Genomic DNA, 13,790 nt, shown 5'->3' on the forward strand with positions numbered 1-13,790 from the left:
AACTATTTATATGTAGAATACCAAATATATGAAATACGAAAATACATCTTGTAATGAATCTATTGATATATTTGGCATTCTAGATGTAAATGTTTTTTACCACAAACTTCATCAATGTTTGTGAGGATTGACTTAAAAGAAATCTATACTACATTATAGAACAGAGGGAGTAGCATTTATATGAACACATGATAAATTTCAGTATTTTGAAAAACTAAAAAAATCATCTTTATGATATGCTTTTTAATTAGGAAACATTGGATTAAACCTGTTCCTAAATAACCACATGTCATAATTCCTTAATACAAACCCAATCAATGTATTTAATTATCAAGCAAGATCTAGGGACACATATTAAACTACGTACAAATAAGAGCAATTTCCTCCAAAGGAACGAAATTAAATCACATGAACATGCATCTCCATATACATAGGCGTTTAACCATAGATGCAGTAGCTACCCTGGAATATTACAGTTTATTTTCTGAAACTTATTCCAAATGACCACCACGCCAACAAGCAACAAACAACTACACGAATATCTTGGCCTTGGGAATCAATCCTATGGTTTCTGCAATCTTGAGCTTCTTTCTGGCATACTGCACATATGTCTTTGGCAGGTCACACTGAAATTGGACAGAATGAGCTATTAGGTACAGAACCTCATGGACATAATGAGCTATTACCTCTCAATATCAATACATAATACCTTGAACCTAACTTCCCAGGAAATTAACTCAAGAGCTATCGAATCCGGAACCTATACACACAAATTAGGAGTGACATCTGATGTAAAGTTACGGTCTACATAAGAGATCACAATGTATGGGAAACCACACCACAGTGTACTTACTTCCTTACTGATACCCTGTGTGCACTGCCGAAACTACAAGGAAAGATGATTGAAGCAGTTTGCAACGTAAGAGGTATACTAATTGTCCAATGAAAACACAAAGCGGAAGTGTAAGAAAGGAAAAGAAAAAAAAAACTACTAGTTCCTGCAGGTTCAAACCACCAGTGTACCTCAACTCGTTGTTCAAATTACGTTTGCGTAATGGATACCGATTTTCATCATAAACATGCTCCAGCGCATCACTGAAACACATCTGTACATTGTCCTACGAAGGAGAAAGCAACATCACCAAGAATAAATAGGGTTACAAAGCATTGACATATCATATATCAATAAAATAACACTGTTCTTACTTATGAAGTAGAATGCGGACCGACCTGATCATGACCATTAACCAGTTTCCAGATCTCAGAAAATAAACAAGCAAGATCTTTCACTAAGTGTGTGCTCTGTATATACTCCTGAATTTAATCGAAAGACTTCAGTTGTTAAATAAAACATTAACCGGAACTGGTCATCTAAATAGGCAAGGGACAAATGAATAGTACCTCGATGCCATGATATGCTAGCCTCAGATCAATGTTCGGGAACCTAGCAGCAATCCTAATTGCTTGGCACAAAGCTCTATTACGGAAGCCAGGCCCCTACATGGTACAACAGAGAAGTTACTGCCATGCTACTGCACACACATATATAGAAATTAGTTGTCATCATATGGTTTTGTGTGGTAATATAAGTAGACCTGAATATAGCCTTTGAGAACATCATCTTCAAACCACTGTCAAGAGACCAAATGGTTGTTAGTTCCGAATAAAATAAAATAAAACTGAGCAGAGTTTTAAACTTGGAGCAGCTTATTGTTGCACCACGCAAACCTTAAGATTCTACACAATCGATTCCCTGTACTGCAGATAATCTTTGTCAGCTTCTGGGGTATTGTAGAACTCTCGGTATTCACTCCAACTTACATACTCGTGGCCACCCTGCACCATAAAAGAAGAGAAGCAACATATAACGGCTATTCTGAGAATGACATTCGGTCAGGCTATGCCAAATAGTGGCGGCTCTCAAAATAAGCTATAGCTGCACTATAGCCAGTGTTTTGAAAACTTTATTGGACAATTATACAGCGGCAAGTACAATTTAGAGGCACCTCGCTCAATCTGCTTGCTATACCGAGGCGGTATCTTTATGCAGTGGATATTAGGGCGTGGAATAATACTCTTAAGGAATATTTTTGTGCAGCTATTATTGATTCGAGTACTTGCGCACTTTAAGAAATCCCAAAAAGAAATACACGTGGTACTGGAACCAAGGAAAAAATAGTCTGCTGTAACAAAATAGTGCTGACCTTAAAATATGCTAGTACCATGCTATATTTGTGATCTAGAAAAGTATTATATTTGTTTACAGAGGGAGTATTATTGAGACATCATACGCTGATTTATTTAGTGAGGCAGTTCTCAACACGCTATAGTGTGCTATTAGCGGCGCCATAGCGCGCTATCTTTTTCAGTGACCCGAATATGTCAAAGTATATGGGTACTTGGAAAATCCGGCAGAAACCTGTTTACACATACAAAAAACGAGATAGTACGCGTATTTTCGGAGCAGCCTGTATGTGGACCATTTGTTTTATTTTGGTTTTAAAGAAACTTGCTGCTTGCAGAAAATGCATCAGTAATTCACTATATGAAACAATCTGTATTTCATTTTAATTGAAATGTCCTTTTCTTCTATGGAGCACATTATGAGATTTTCCACAATTTCTTGCAAGCACACATTTTTAAACTGTGCTTTATCTCCGCAGGATGTGACAATCATTTTTGCATTTCGCCAAGAAGCTCTGGCCCTAGAACTTGGAGGTTACTCGCATAAATTCGTGCTAAAAAGAATAGGAAATGCATCCATATTCCCATGAAACAAAAAATTGCTGCCACCCATTCAAAGTTAAAGAGAAGGAGGAACTGGTTACCAGCTGCATGAGCACACAGATGACATGTAGATGCATTACTAAGCTGAAAGTAATTGATACACATGCTTACTTCATTACGAAGGACCAGCCGCTGATAGTCACTCAATGACGCAAGTAAACAGAGGTCCGAGTCAAAATACCAGTCCAAGGCTTCATCTTTGATGTAACGAGAGAGGTAAGTATTCTCCAAGATAAGCTCTGGGGGGTATATGCACTTTCCCTTCAGTAACTGCAGAGGAAGAAAAATGATTAAGCTAAATGATCACTGATTTAAATATTCTGAGCAATACCTTCCTAAATGAAATCAATGTACAATCATTCGATATAACGGATTTTAAGGGCTACGCTATTTCGCCATAGCATGCTGTTTTTTTTTATTATTGTAGATGATTGGTAGATAGATAGATACAAAAATAGGAGGTAGCATTGCTGTGTGACTAACCAGGCAAGCTTTGATGCGATAACGTGCATGATTTCCACGGAGCCTGTCAACCTCCTCTTCATCCAATTGAGTCTCGGTGTCAATTTGAGGTGTGCGAGACTTGAGCACTTTATATGCTCTCGAGAATTCTTCACGGATGATATCATCCAGTACTTCATAATCTCTAACTCGTCCATTGACATCTGGTCCGCTCAAGAATACATAATCTCTAATTGGTTCCTTGACATCTGGTCCGCATAAGAATTCATAATCTCTAACCTTGTATTCGGTCTGGTAGCGGCAGTTGGGCGAAGGTCTCATGGTCTGCACTCGTGCCCCGGAAGTCGTGGTGCTCCGATCCGATACGACAAGCGATCCAGAGAACGATTCGCCTCCTTCACCAGTCACCACGGCGTCCGCAGAGGATCGTTGGCGATGGGGTTTGTTGTGGCGGCGGCGCCTCTTCTTTCAGATCATGCAGCGGCATACCCAGGGTTGGATGTACAGAGCATCGTGTAACTTTTTGCGGGCTGGGCGGCTATTAATGTAGGCCCATTCCCTTTAGAGTTTTCTTTTTTTGGTTTGAGTTTTTTGTCAAATAAAGAATACATGCTAGCAAAAAAAAAGGCCCATGCTAGGGTTAGTTGCAGATGTGTTGAATTGATTGTCTGCATTTGACCACTACTAGGCCCCCAAAGGCTGTAGGCTTGTAGCTCGCCCCGACCTGTTGGCCGCCGCTCTCCATCATGCCGATTGCGACCCCACAGTTCTCTCCATCCTCGCTTTACACTGCACCGCCCACAGCTACACAATAGATTCTCGCCACCATAGGTCATAACATGCCACCCCCAACATCTTGTGGTGCTCGTTAACACGCTTATAGCACAGCCATGAATGGTTCGAGCAAATTTCATCGCCGTTCATACCCAAGAAGGACGACGATTGCACCAAAACATCATGATCGCCATCGTTGCGGGTCGTAGCTAAGACATGAATGTTGAAGCTTTCTAGATTGCGGGTTGCAGCGTTTCGTCATCATCCATAGCTTGCTTCATCTACTGTAGAATTTTTTTTCATCGTTGGTTGCAGCTTTGGCGGTTACTAATTGGGTGGCCTCAAATTACACCGTCTTTGATTGAAGCTTTCGCTTATGCCACTTGCAACTTCAGGTCTTTGCGCAGTGGTCAAGCTCACCCTTTGGTCATCTCTACTTGAAGCTTTTGTCGTCGCTTCGTGGACACCAGCACATCCTCTTGCAAAACCGACTCGTGTGCCTTCTGGCGACTGTCGGCCGACATGTAGAGCACGCTCATGACACCGTGGACTGGTGACGTCCTTTTTATAGTTCATGGATCGGGCACGAAGGTGGGGACCTACACGACTGAAATACATGAAATGGGCACATTGATTTACTCAGGTTAGCGCCACATGGTTGTGTAATACCCAACTCCTGCTTTTTGTGTGTTTATGTGGGCGGATTAAGAGCTACAAGTCCTTCCCAGGAACAGGAAGCGTTTGTGTATCCCTACTGATGTTCCACCAAGTGTCCAACCTATTTTCTTGTTCGCCCGATCCTTCTTGTATAAGTCAAGGGTCTACACAATGACATAGTTGCTAAGGGAATGCCCTCTGACATGGTAGGTGAACGTATTAAATGTGTAGTGATGTGTCAAGGTTTTCTATCTTCCGGGAGCGAACTCCAGTCTTGTCTCCGCCGCCCTTGGTGATATTTTAGCCTGGTGGTGCCACACATTGAGGTAGGTGTCGGCCTTGAGGTAGGTGAGCTGGTGAATCACCCCTGGCGACTGACGCATCTTCACTGCCCAAGCTGCATGCTCGCAACATGTCGTGACTGTCCTAATGAGGCAGAGTTGTCGCACCACGCATATAAAAGCCTGGTTGGGTTGCTTTCGGAGGTCAGGAAGCCCAGCTCTTGTCGGAGGTTCTATTCCCAGCTCTTGGGTACTTGATGGTTTCGGCCAAAGAGAGAGCTGCCTGTGGTCCATGCGTGGTTGACCTTGTGGACCAACCATTCACGATACCGACAACAACGTAGCACCACTGGCCGACCCACGTAGCATCGGCTTGGTAGGGGGGCAGGGGGAGGAGCATGTGCGACGTCGTCTCTAGTCGGCGGCGATGAGCAGCTTAGGGTGCTAGGAGATGAGATGCTCGTAGTAGTGGCGGGAGGAGGAGTTGCTCGCATATCAGGCCGCCGCCATGGTTGCCCTCCACGAACGGGGGAGAGGGGGAACAAAAGGTCTATCAGGGGAGAGGAAGAGCTTGCGTGTGAAGGGATATATAAGAGATAACGAGGATGGGTGCAGGGCAGCCCAATGTGACCACATCTGTCGGCATATGACAGACCTGCCGAGCATTCCTCCAACAAGCAGCTGATAGATCCTCTGGATCGGTGTAGGCTAGTGATTCCGGTGAACCTACCTTCTCCTGGTGCTGACGAGCTCGAGCCGGAAGCCATCGTGGTGTTGTGGCGCACGGTGATGGCGGAGAGTGGGTGAGATGGTGCTGGCGACGATGTGTGGGCAGTGGCGGCGGCAGAGCTTCCCTTTGTTGTCAGCGCAAGACCTAGATCGGGTCGGGTGTTTCAGTGGGGAGCCTGGCAAAGCGGTGAACCTCGTACTGCGTGCCGTCGGCCCCCACCTCTTTATGTAGTGCTGCGTGACAGGGCCCGTCAACCATATTGAGGTTGGGCGCCCCCGATAAGGGCGCGGATCAGGGGTCGGGTGGGCCGTTGGGCACACACGGGAGAGATCAACCTAAAATTCTCCCCCTTGATCTTAACTTTTACTTTTAACCTTATACTTTCTAGTTTATTTGTTTCATCACATATTGGTACATAGAGCATGTTTCATCATCACAGCTTAATTGCTGATAGAATCATACAGCTACAACATACGTTTTGTTTAGAAACAAATTATGTTCCTTTCGGGCCTCTCATGATCCAGGAATCATAGGCTTTCCCTTAAATCCATGCCGGCTAAGTGTTCCATGAACACATTGGGTGGTAAGCCTTTCGTTAGCGGATCCGCAAGCATATCTTTTCTCCTTATATGCTCGATACTTATAGTTTGATCCTAGATTTTATTTTTCACAACATAATACATTATTTCTATTTTTTTGGCAGCATTACTCTACTTGTTGTTGTGAGCGTAAAATACTGTGGGTTGGTTGTCACAGTACATCTTTAGTAGTTTGTGAATACAATCTACCACATTCTAAGTCGGGTACAAATTTCTTTAACCAGATCGCTTGCCCCGTGGCCTCGAAGCATCCTATAAATTCTGCATACATCGTGGATGATGCTACTATCAACCGCTTGGAGCTTTTCCACGAAATAGCTCCCCCAACGAGGATGAATACATATCCTGGCGTGGATTTTCTATCATCTCTATCCCCGCAAAATCTGCGTCTGAATACCGTTTTATCTCTAGGGAATCACTTCTCCTTCGTGCCTTGCACATAACACAATGATTTCTTTATCATCTTCCAGTACTCTATGCCTAGATTCTCTTGATATCTATCGAGTACCCCGGTGATAAAAGCTAAGTCAGGGCGAGTGCACATTTGTGATCGATCTCGTACTGGTTCTTGGGACATTGGAATTTCCCAAAACTATCGCCCTTGACTATAGGAGGAGGAGTGGTTTTACTCGCATGCATATTATATTTTTTAAGAACCTTTTCTAAATATGCTTTCTACGATAGTCCTAAGACTCCATTATTCCTATCTTGGTGAATTTTTATGCCCAAAACATATGACGGTTCAACAAAATCTGTTATGTTCAAATCTGAGGATAAGAACTTCTTTGTTTCTTGTAGTAGACTAACATCACTGCTAGCAAGAAGGATATCATCCACATACAAGATCAGAAAAATATATTTCCCATTTTTAAACTTTGCATAAATGCAGTTATCCTCAATATTTTCTTTAAATCCAAAACTTTTAATCGTTTGATTAAACTTTAAATACCACTGTCTAGGGGCTTGCTTTAATCCATAAATGGATTTATTCAGAAGGCATCCCATATTTTTCTTGCCTTCCATGATAAAACTCTTGGGTTGTTTCATGTAGACATTTTCCTTTAAATCTCCATTGAGAAATGTCGTCTTTACATTCATTTGATGTAACTCTAAATCAAAATGAGCAACTAATGCCATTATGATTCTGAATGAATCCTTACATGAGACCGGAGAAAATGTCTCATTGCAATCTATCCCTTCTCTTTGTGTAAATCATTTTGCCACGAGTCGTGCTTTATACTTTTCTACATTCCCTTTAGAGTCATATTTAATTTTGTAGACCCATTTGCAGCCTACTGTTTTGGCTCCTTTAGGAATTTCCTCTAAGTTCCAAATATCTTTCGAACTCATCGATTTTATCTCGTCTTCCATTGCCTTCATCCACTTCGATGAATGATAGATTCTCATAGCTTCTTCATATGAGGTGGGATCTTTTCCTGTATGAACTATTTTCGTGTTATAAATTTTATAATCAGTAGAAATAGCTGACTTTTTGTGTCTTGTAGACCTTCTAAGGGCCTCAGTTTCTGGCACATTTTGTGCATCAACTTCTGTCACTTCTTCTAAAATTTATTGCTGCACCTCCTTTTCATGATCAACAACGGGTTCAGTCGGCTCCTGACGGAGAGGTTCTGGGTCTTCTCCAGCACATCAGTCGGCTCCTGAAGGAGAAAACGAGTGGCTCCCGTCATCGCGCGGGAGAAGATAGAATGATGGGCGGTGGGCCGGTCCCATGGAATTCCTGGCACGCGCAGGGCCTGGAAGATTTCTTTTTGCTCTGTATTCTGAATTGAGATATACTCTACAGTTGTTCTTGTACTAGTACGACTTTACTTTCGGCTCTGTTTCGTTATCTGAATGAGCTTTGGAAACAGAGCATGTATGGGCTACGTACTACTCAATGGCGCACTCAGTCATGGCTAAAGTCATGCGTAGCGAACAATGCGACCAAAATAAATAAAAAGGTGAGTGGGGAATGGAGAAGTGTATAATCGAACTTATCACTGGTGGTGAGAGTCGTGCTAGCTAGTAGGACATGCTCTGCTTCTGTTCCGGTGGGACAAGACCAATTGATCGATCGACCGCAAATTAAGATCGGCATACTCTGCTTCTACCACTTCACACCGCTCGCATCCGAAAACTCGAGGCATGCTTGTTTCACTCCAACATCTCATATCAACTAATTGTACATACATAGATAACAATTGATCAAGGAATCATTTTTGAAACAAGTAATAATTACTGAAATGCCTCGCTACTAGCTCAGGACCAATTTCTTCCTTCTAGTATAGCTATAGCTAGCTGACTTACTACTAGTCTACTATACATTATACCCATTCTGATGAACTATATATATGCCAGCCAAATGTCGCTAAATCATGAGATATCCATGCACATTGTCATGAGTGTATCAGTACGCACCTAGCTGGATGCAATTCATTACTGAAATGTCGAAGTGATCGATGTGCCCAACGGTGGACCCCTCGGAATACTGATGATACGGTCTAACACTTGCATAATAATTTTCCTCTTCTTATACTGTACTTGTGAAGCCCCTCAAACTTTTTTGCTTTTTTTAAGGACAAACTGAATGAAGTAATAGACCAGATGAATAGGGAACTGGGCACGCAAGTTGGTATCACACAATAAAATTAATCTACCCCGAAGACCTTGATAATGTCAAGAGCTCATCGTCGGCCTCGACAAGCTTACGTTGGGGTCGTCTCCGCCACCTATGGACAAGACGACCCCAACAAGCGAGCTTGTCGGGCCAGACAATGAGGTTTTGGCATTATCGAGGTCTTCAAGGTAGATCAAGTTTATTGCCGGATCCACAACATGTGTCCCCAATTCCCTATGCATTTGGTCTATTACTTCATCCAGTTTGTCCTTTCAAAATATGAGCAAAAAAGGTTTCAAGGGCTTCACAATTGCACTACAAGAAAAAAATGATTATGCAAGTGTTTAACCGTACCGTCAGGATTTCGTGGTGTGCATCGCTGGGAACATCAATCACCTCAACTCCGCTAGATGCTCCATCACCTGAGCGGCGCGAACCTTATGGTGCCCTTTCAGCTAGGCCCACACCACGCTTCATCTTGCCATTTGGCCCTATCCCCTGTGGAGGAGTAACTTCGGCAACCCGTGGGCGCCGGCCGACCTTAAACCGACTTCGCAACAGCGGTGATGGTGACCGGCGTACACCGCCCTCTTGGGCTTCTTGCTGTCGGGCGCAGGCCATGATACGGGAGCTGAATCCCAGGATGACCCGTCGTTGTGCCCGCTGTCGCGACCAGATCACCGACAGCCAATCTTGTTTCCTGATGCCAGTGAAGATCACAGCATGGCCCGGACATGGATCTTGACTTGGAGTTGGAGCTGCTCTTTTCTTGAGCGTCCAGCTTCTTGGGAGCCATAGGGTTGTTGCGCCCTATATTTCAATGAATCAGTATGCACACATATTTCAATCAACCCTACAAAAAACAATGTAAGCATGCATGCGCGCGTGCTACTAGAACTGATATATGATCGGTGCTTTGGAAAAGAAACATAAGTATGCATGCGTGCAAGCGATGCTACTGGAACTAATCTTTGATGTGGGCTCAAGAAAATAAACATCAGTAGGCATGCAGACGAGCCTGCTATTGGAAGCAATCTATGCCAAAAAATAAAAATAATAGTATGCATGCAGGCGAGCGTGCTAGTGAAACTGATCTACTCCCTCCGTTCCTAAATATAAGTCTTTATAGGGATTTCACTAGGTGAACTACATACGGAGCAAAATGAATGAATCTACACTTAACATGCATCTATATACATCCGTACGTGGTTCATAGTTGAATCTCTACAAAGACTTATATTTAGGAACGGAGGGAGTATAATCTATCTACGCTAAAAAAACGTATATACATCGCATATAGCTTGCTATGATTATATGGAAGAAAACAAAATAAAAGTGAAGTTGGTAGTATCCATGTACCAAACCGGTCTATGCCTTATCTCTCTGCAGATGCATGCGACGTATGTTGATTGCGTCGTTACTGCGAGGAAAGCGAAGTTAACAACGAGTTGTACCTTCTGTACGAGTTGACCGACTGCTTGAGTTGAAGAGGCGGCTGCTCTCGAATATGAGCGTCGATATGGACATGTCCCACGGGGGCTGATGCTTATATTGTTCCCTTGGAAGATCTAAACCGGTTCGCAGGTCATGTTTGTTTTGATTCTCAAGGAGATAACAAACTGGTTTAAGTGAACCGTGACTCAAGGATGTATTCAAAATAACCACTCAGCGGATAGTGTATAGTACCGTCCGGGATTAAATATTTTTAGGGCTTTTTATGACCGCGTGGTTGATATCCCGTCATCCGCCCTTTGTTGAACTAGGAATTCTCACCTACCCCAATCCGGTTCGCTTCGCGCTTGAACTCGACTCGCGAGGGGGCATTTGTTCAATGCGATTTTTTTCAAAATTATATATTTGTTAAGAATATAGAATACGGTATTGATACATAAACACAAGTATGTATATGGCATTGATATGTACACACACGTATGTATATGGCATTGATACGTACACACCATTATGTATATGGCTGCCGCGACCTCTGCCGCCGCTCTTTTGCCCTGATTTCGGCCGGCGTCGACCAGTCTCTGCCGCCTCCTTGTTGCCCCTCCGCCGCCCATCCGCCACCCCGCGCCGCCGTCGCAACCTCTACCGCCCCTCATTTGCCCTGATTTCAGCCGGCGTCGACCAGTCTCTGCCGCCTCCTCGTCGCCCCTCCGCCGCCCCTCCGCCGCCCATCCGCCACCCCGCGCCGCTGTCGCAACCTCTACCGCCCCTCATTTGCCCTGATTTCGGCCGGCGTCGACCAGTCTCCACCGCCTCCTCGTCGCCCCTCCGCCGCCCCCCTGCCAACCCACGCTGCCGCCGTGACCTGCGTCGCTGCTCGTTTGCCATCATTTCGGCCGACGTTGACTAATCTCCACCGCCTCTTCTTCGGACCTCCGTCGCCACCCTGCCGCCCCTCCGTTGTTCCCGCATCTGTGCAGCCGGCCCGTCACTTCCCGCCCGTCAACGGCAGCCGTGGAAGACGAGGCAGATGTGCCGTCCACGGCCAACCACCATTGTCGGGGAGGCGAAGAAGAAGAGATCGGCAGTCATGGACGTGGTTGAGGCATTGGCAAGGCTCCGCGCAAGGCCGTCCGGACAGAAACCAGGACGCTTGAAGAAGGCGATCTTGACGGCTGCTCCACCTCCTCAAATACATCACCTTTGGAGTTGGACATTTTCGTTGATGTAAAAATCACGTTTTTGGTGATCTATATTTTACATCACGCGGTTTTTGGGCTGCTATTTTAGGTCACCTGTTGAAGATGCTCTAATAGAATTATTTTTTTCGACCAATTCTACATCAAGTAGGGGGCCAGATCAACATATGGGATCACGGTGCATTATTTTTCTCTCCCGGTGCTATATCAAGACGTGGGCTAGATCGACACATGGGATCGCGATGTTGACCTGCGGCGGGATCCGGATGTGGGCTAGATCGTCACGTCCGGCTATTTTTTAGGGTTTTTGATCGGGAAAATGTAGAAAATGCTTAAAATGTCAAATTTCGATCAAACAAGGCATGGATGCTTGCCACGATGATTCTAGTGTGTGGAAAAAAATTAGGTTCATTTGGTGTACGTGAAATAAAAGTGCTATGGGACAGACTCTTCCGCCTAAACCAAAACACCCTCTGTTGTACATGACGTACCTGTGGACATTCATAAAATTTACTAAAATCTTTCTAGAAGCTGGACATGCTCAGTGTAGTACTGCATGCAAAAAATTAAACGAATTTGGACAACTAACCCATGTTGTGTCACATCTGGATAGTATTTTAGTTTTTTCACTAGGTAAACTGTAGAAAATGTATGTGGAAACTTGGCATAGATGCATGTCATGATGATTCTAGTGTGTGCAAATTTTTGGGTTTATTTGACGTATGTGGAAAAAAAGTGATATGGAACCGACTCTTCCACCTAAACCGAAATCCTTCGTTGTACATGAGGTAGTAATGGTCAATCGCAAAATTTACCCAAAATTTGCCAGCAGTTGGGCATGCCCATTCTAGTACTCAGCGCTTAATTTGAACAAATTTGGACATCGAACCAATGGACACCGAACGGACACACAATTTTTCCACTAGGTTCTGTGATCAATTCAAAGCATTATGCTAAGCTGTTTAGATTTTTGACAAGCTTTGCATTTTCTGAAGTTTGCTCGCGAAAAAGCCCGACAAATGGCTGAATGTGTTGCAACATGCCAACGGTGTCGAGCGTTGCTCAAACCTGTCATGAATGCCTACTTTCATGCACCTGTTTTATGATGGTTAAAAAAAGATTCACAAATTTGAGAAAGAGTTCACAATTCGAAGTTATAGTGGGTGGAAGTAACCCAAGAGGTCCATCATTCGGATCCTACTTCCATGCACATGTTTTTGATGGTTAAAAAGGAAAAATAAATAAAGTGGCCAAGCCCTGGATGGAGGAGTTGTGTGCATCGGTTTGTATGAGGCTACTCCCTAAACAGCGGGAGCTCCTACTCAACGCTTGATGCGCTAGTCAGGACTCAGGACACACAATGTTCGCATGCCGCCTTTCATGGTCGTCAGCGCGGGGGGGGGGGGGGGGGGGGGGGGCGTCGCCCGATCCGCGCGTGTTTAGGGCAAAGTAGCTTAGATTTTTAGGCTGTTCATCGTCTTGGCATCGGCGCCGGCGCTAAATAAAATTTCTTCGGATCCTACTCCGATGAGACGATTGGTCCTATCATTGGGGATGGATTTGGAATCCAGTTTGTTCTAGTAAGGATGGTGTGGCGGCGGCATCCTCGTGGTGGTCATGTGTCCTCGGGCTCCGCCGTTCTGACGACGTCTGATCCAGCATCGGCGCGGAGCTTGGGAGGTAGTTCAAGAGCGGATGCACGTTGTGGTCTGCATCGACGACATCTGAAAGACGGAACATGTGGTGGATTCCTGGTTGATGGATTGCAAGTGTAATTTCCTCCTTCGACGTTTTAGCCGTGGTGGGGTGTCAGATCTAGAGTTCGATGGCGTGTCCGGTGTGTTGCCTCGGTTTGATTCGTTCAACGGCAATGACTTCACTTTTGAGGAGCCACCCTGGAGGTCCGCAAAAGCTGATTATCAATGACGGGGCCGCGTCGAGCTCGGGTGAGGAGGTGATCCGTTATTCTATTCTTTTGTGGCTGCTGTGGTCGTGCCGCAGACAGGTGATAGTCGTTGGTGTCAAACTTAGAGATGTTCTGCTATCTTTTCAGTTCTGTCATGTTATTGGTCCTTACGTGACTTGTACTTTGATCTTTATCATATGAATGAGACATGTATTACCATGCAAAAATAAGGGCGACGCTAGGCGCTGGCGCGCCAGCCGAACGGTTGGGCCGGTCGAGCCCTGGCCGCGTGATGCAGCATTAAAGACTGTCAAATCTGTTCCCCG

General features: G+C 44.6%; 1 long non-coding RNA gene across 1 annotated transcript; it reads right to left on the bottom strand.

Moving 5' to 3' along the window:
- Positions 1–439: 439 nt before the first annotated feature.
- Positions 440–3,742, bottom strand: LOC123067113 (uncharacterized). The gene is made up of 9 exons (XR_006431524.1): positions 3,271–3,742; positions 2,899–3,057; positions 1,729–1,836; positions 1,596–1,631; positions 1,402–1,497; positions 1,231–1,314; positions 854–1,118; positions 710–760; positions 440–626 (listed from the first exon to the last, which is right to left on the bottom strand). It is a non-coding gene; the product is annotated as an uncharacterized lncRNA (long non-coding RNA).
- Between the last annotated feature and the right edge of the window lie 10,048 nt (positions 3,743–13,790).

This window comes from Triticum aestivum, chromosome 3B (assembly GCF_018294505.1).
Source record: "Triticum aestivum cultivar Chinese Spring chromosome 3B, IWGSC CS RefSeq v2.1, whole genome shotgun sequence".
Classification (NCBI taxonomy): domain Eukaryota; kingdom Viridiplantae; phylum Streptophyta; class Magnoliopsida; order Poales; family Poaceae; genus Triticum; species Triticum aestivum.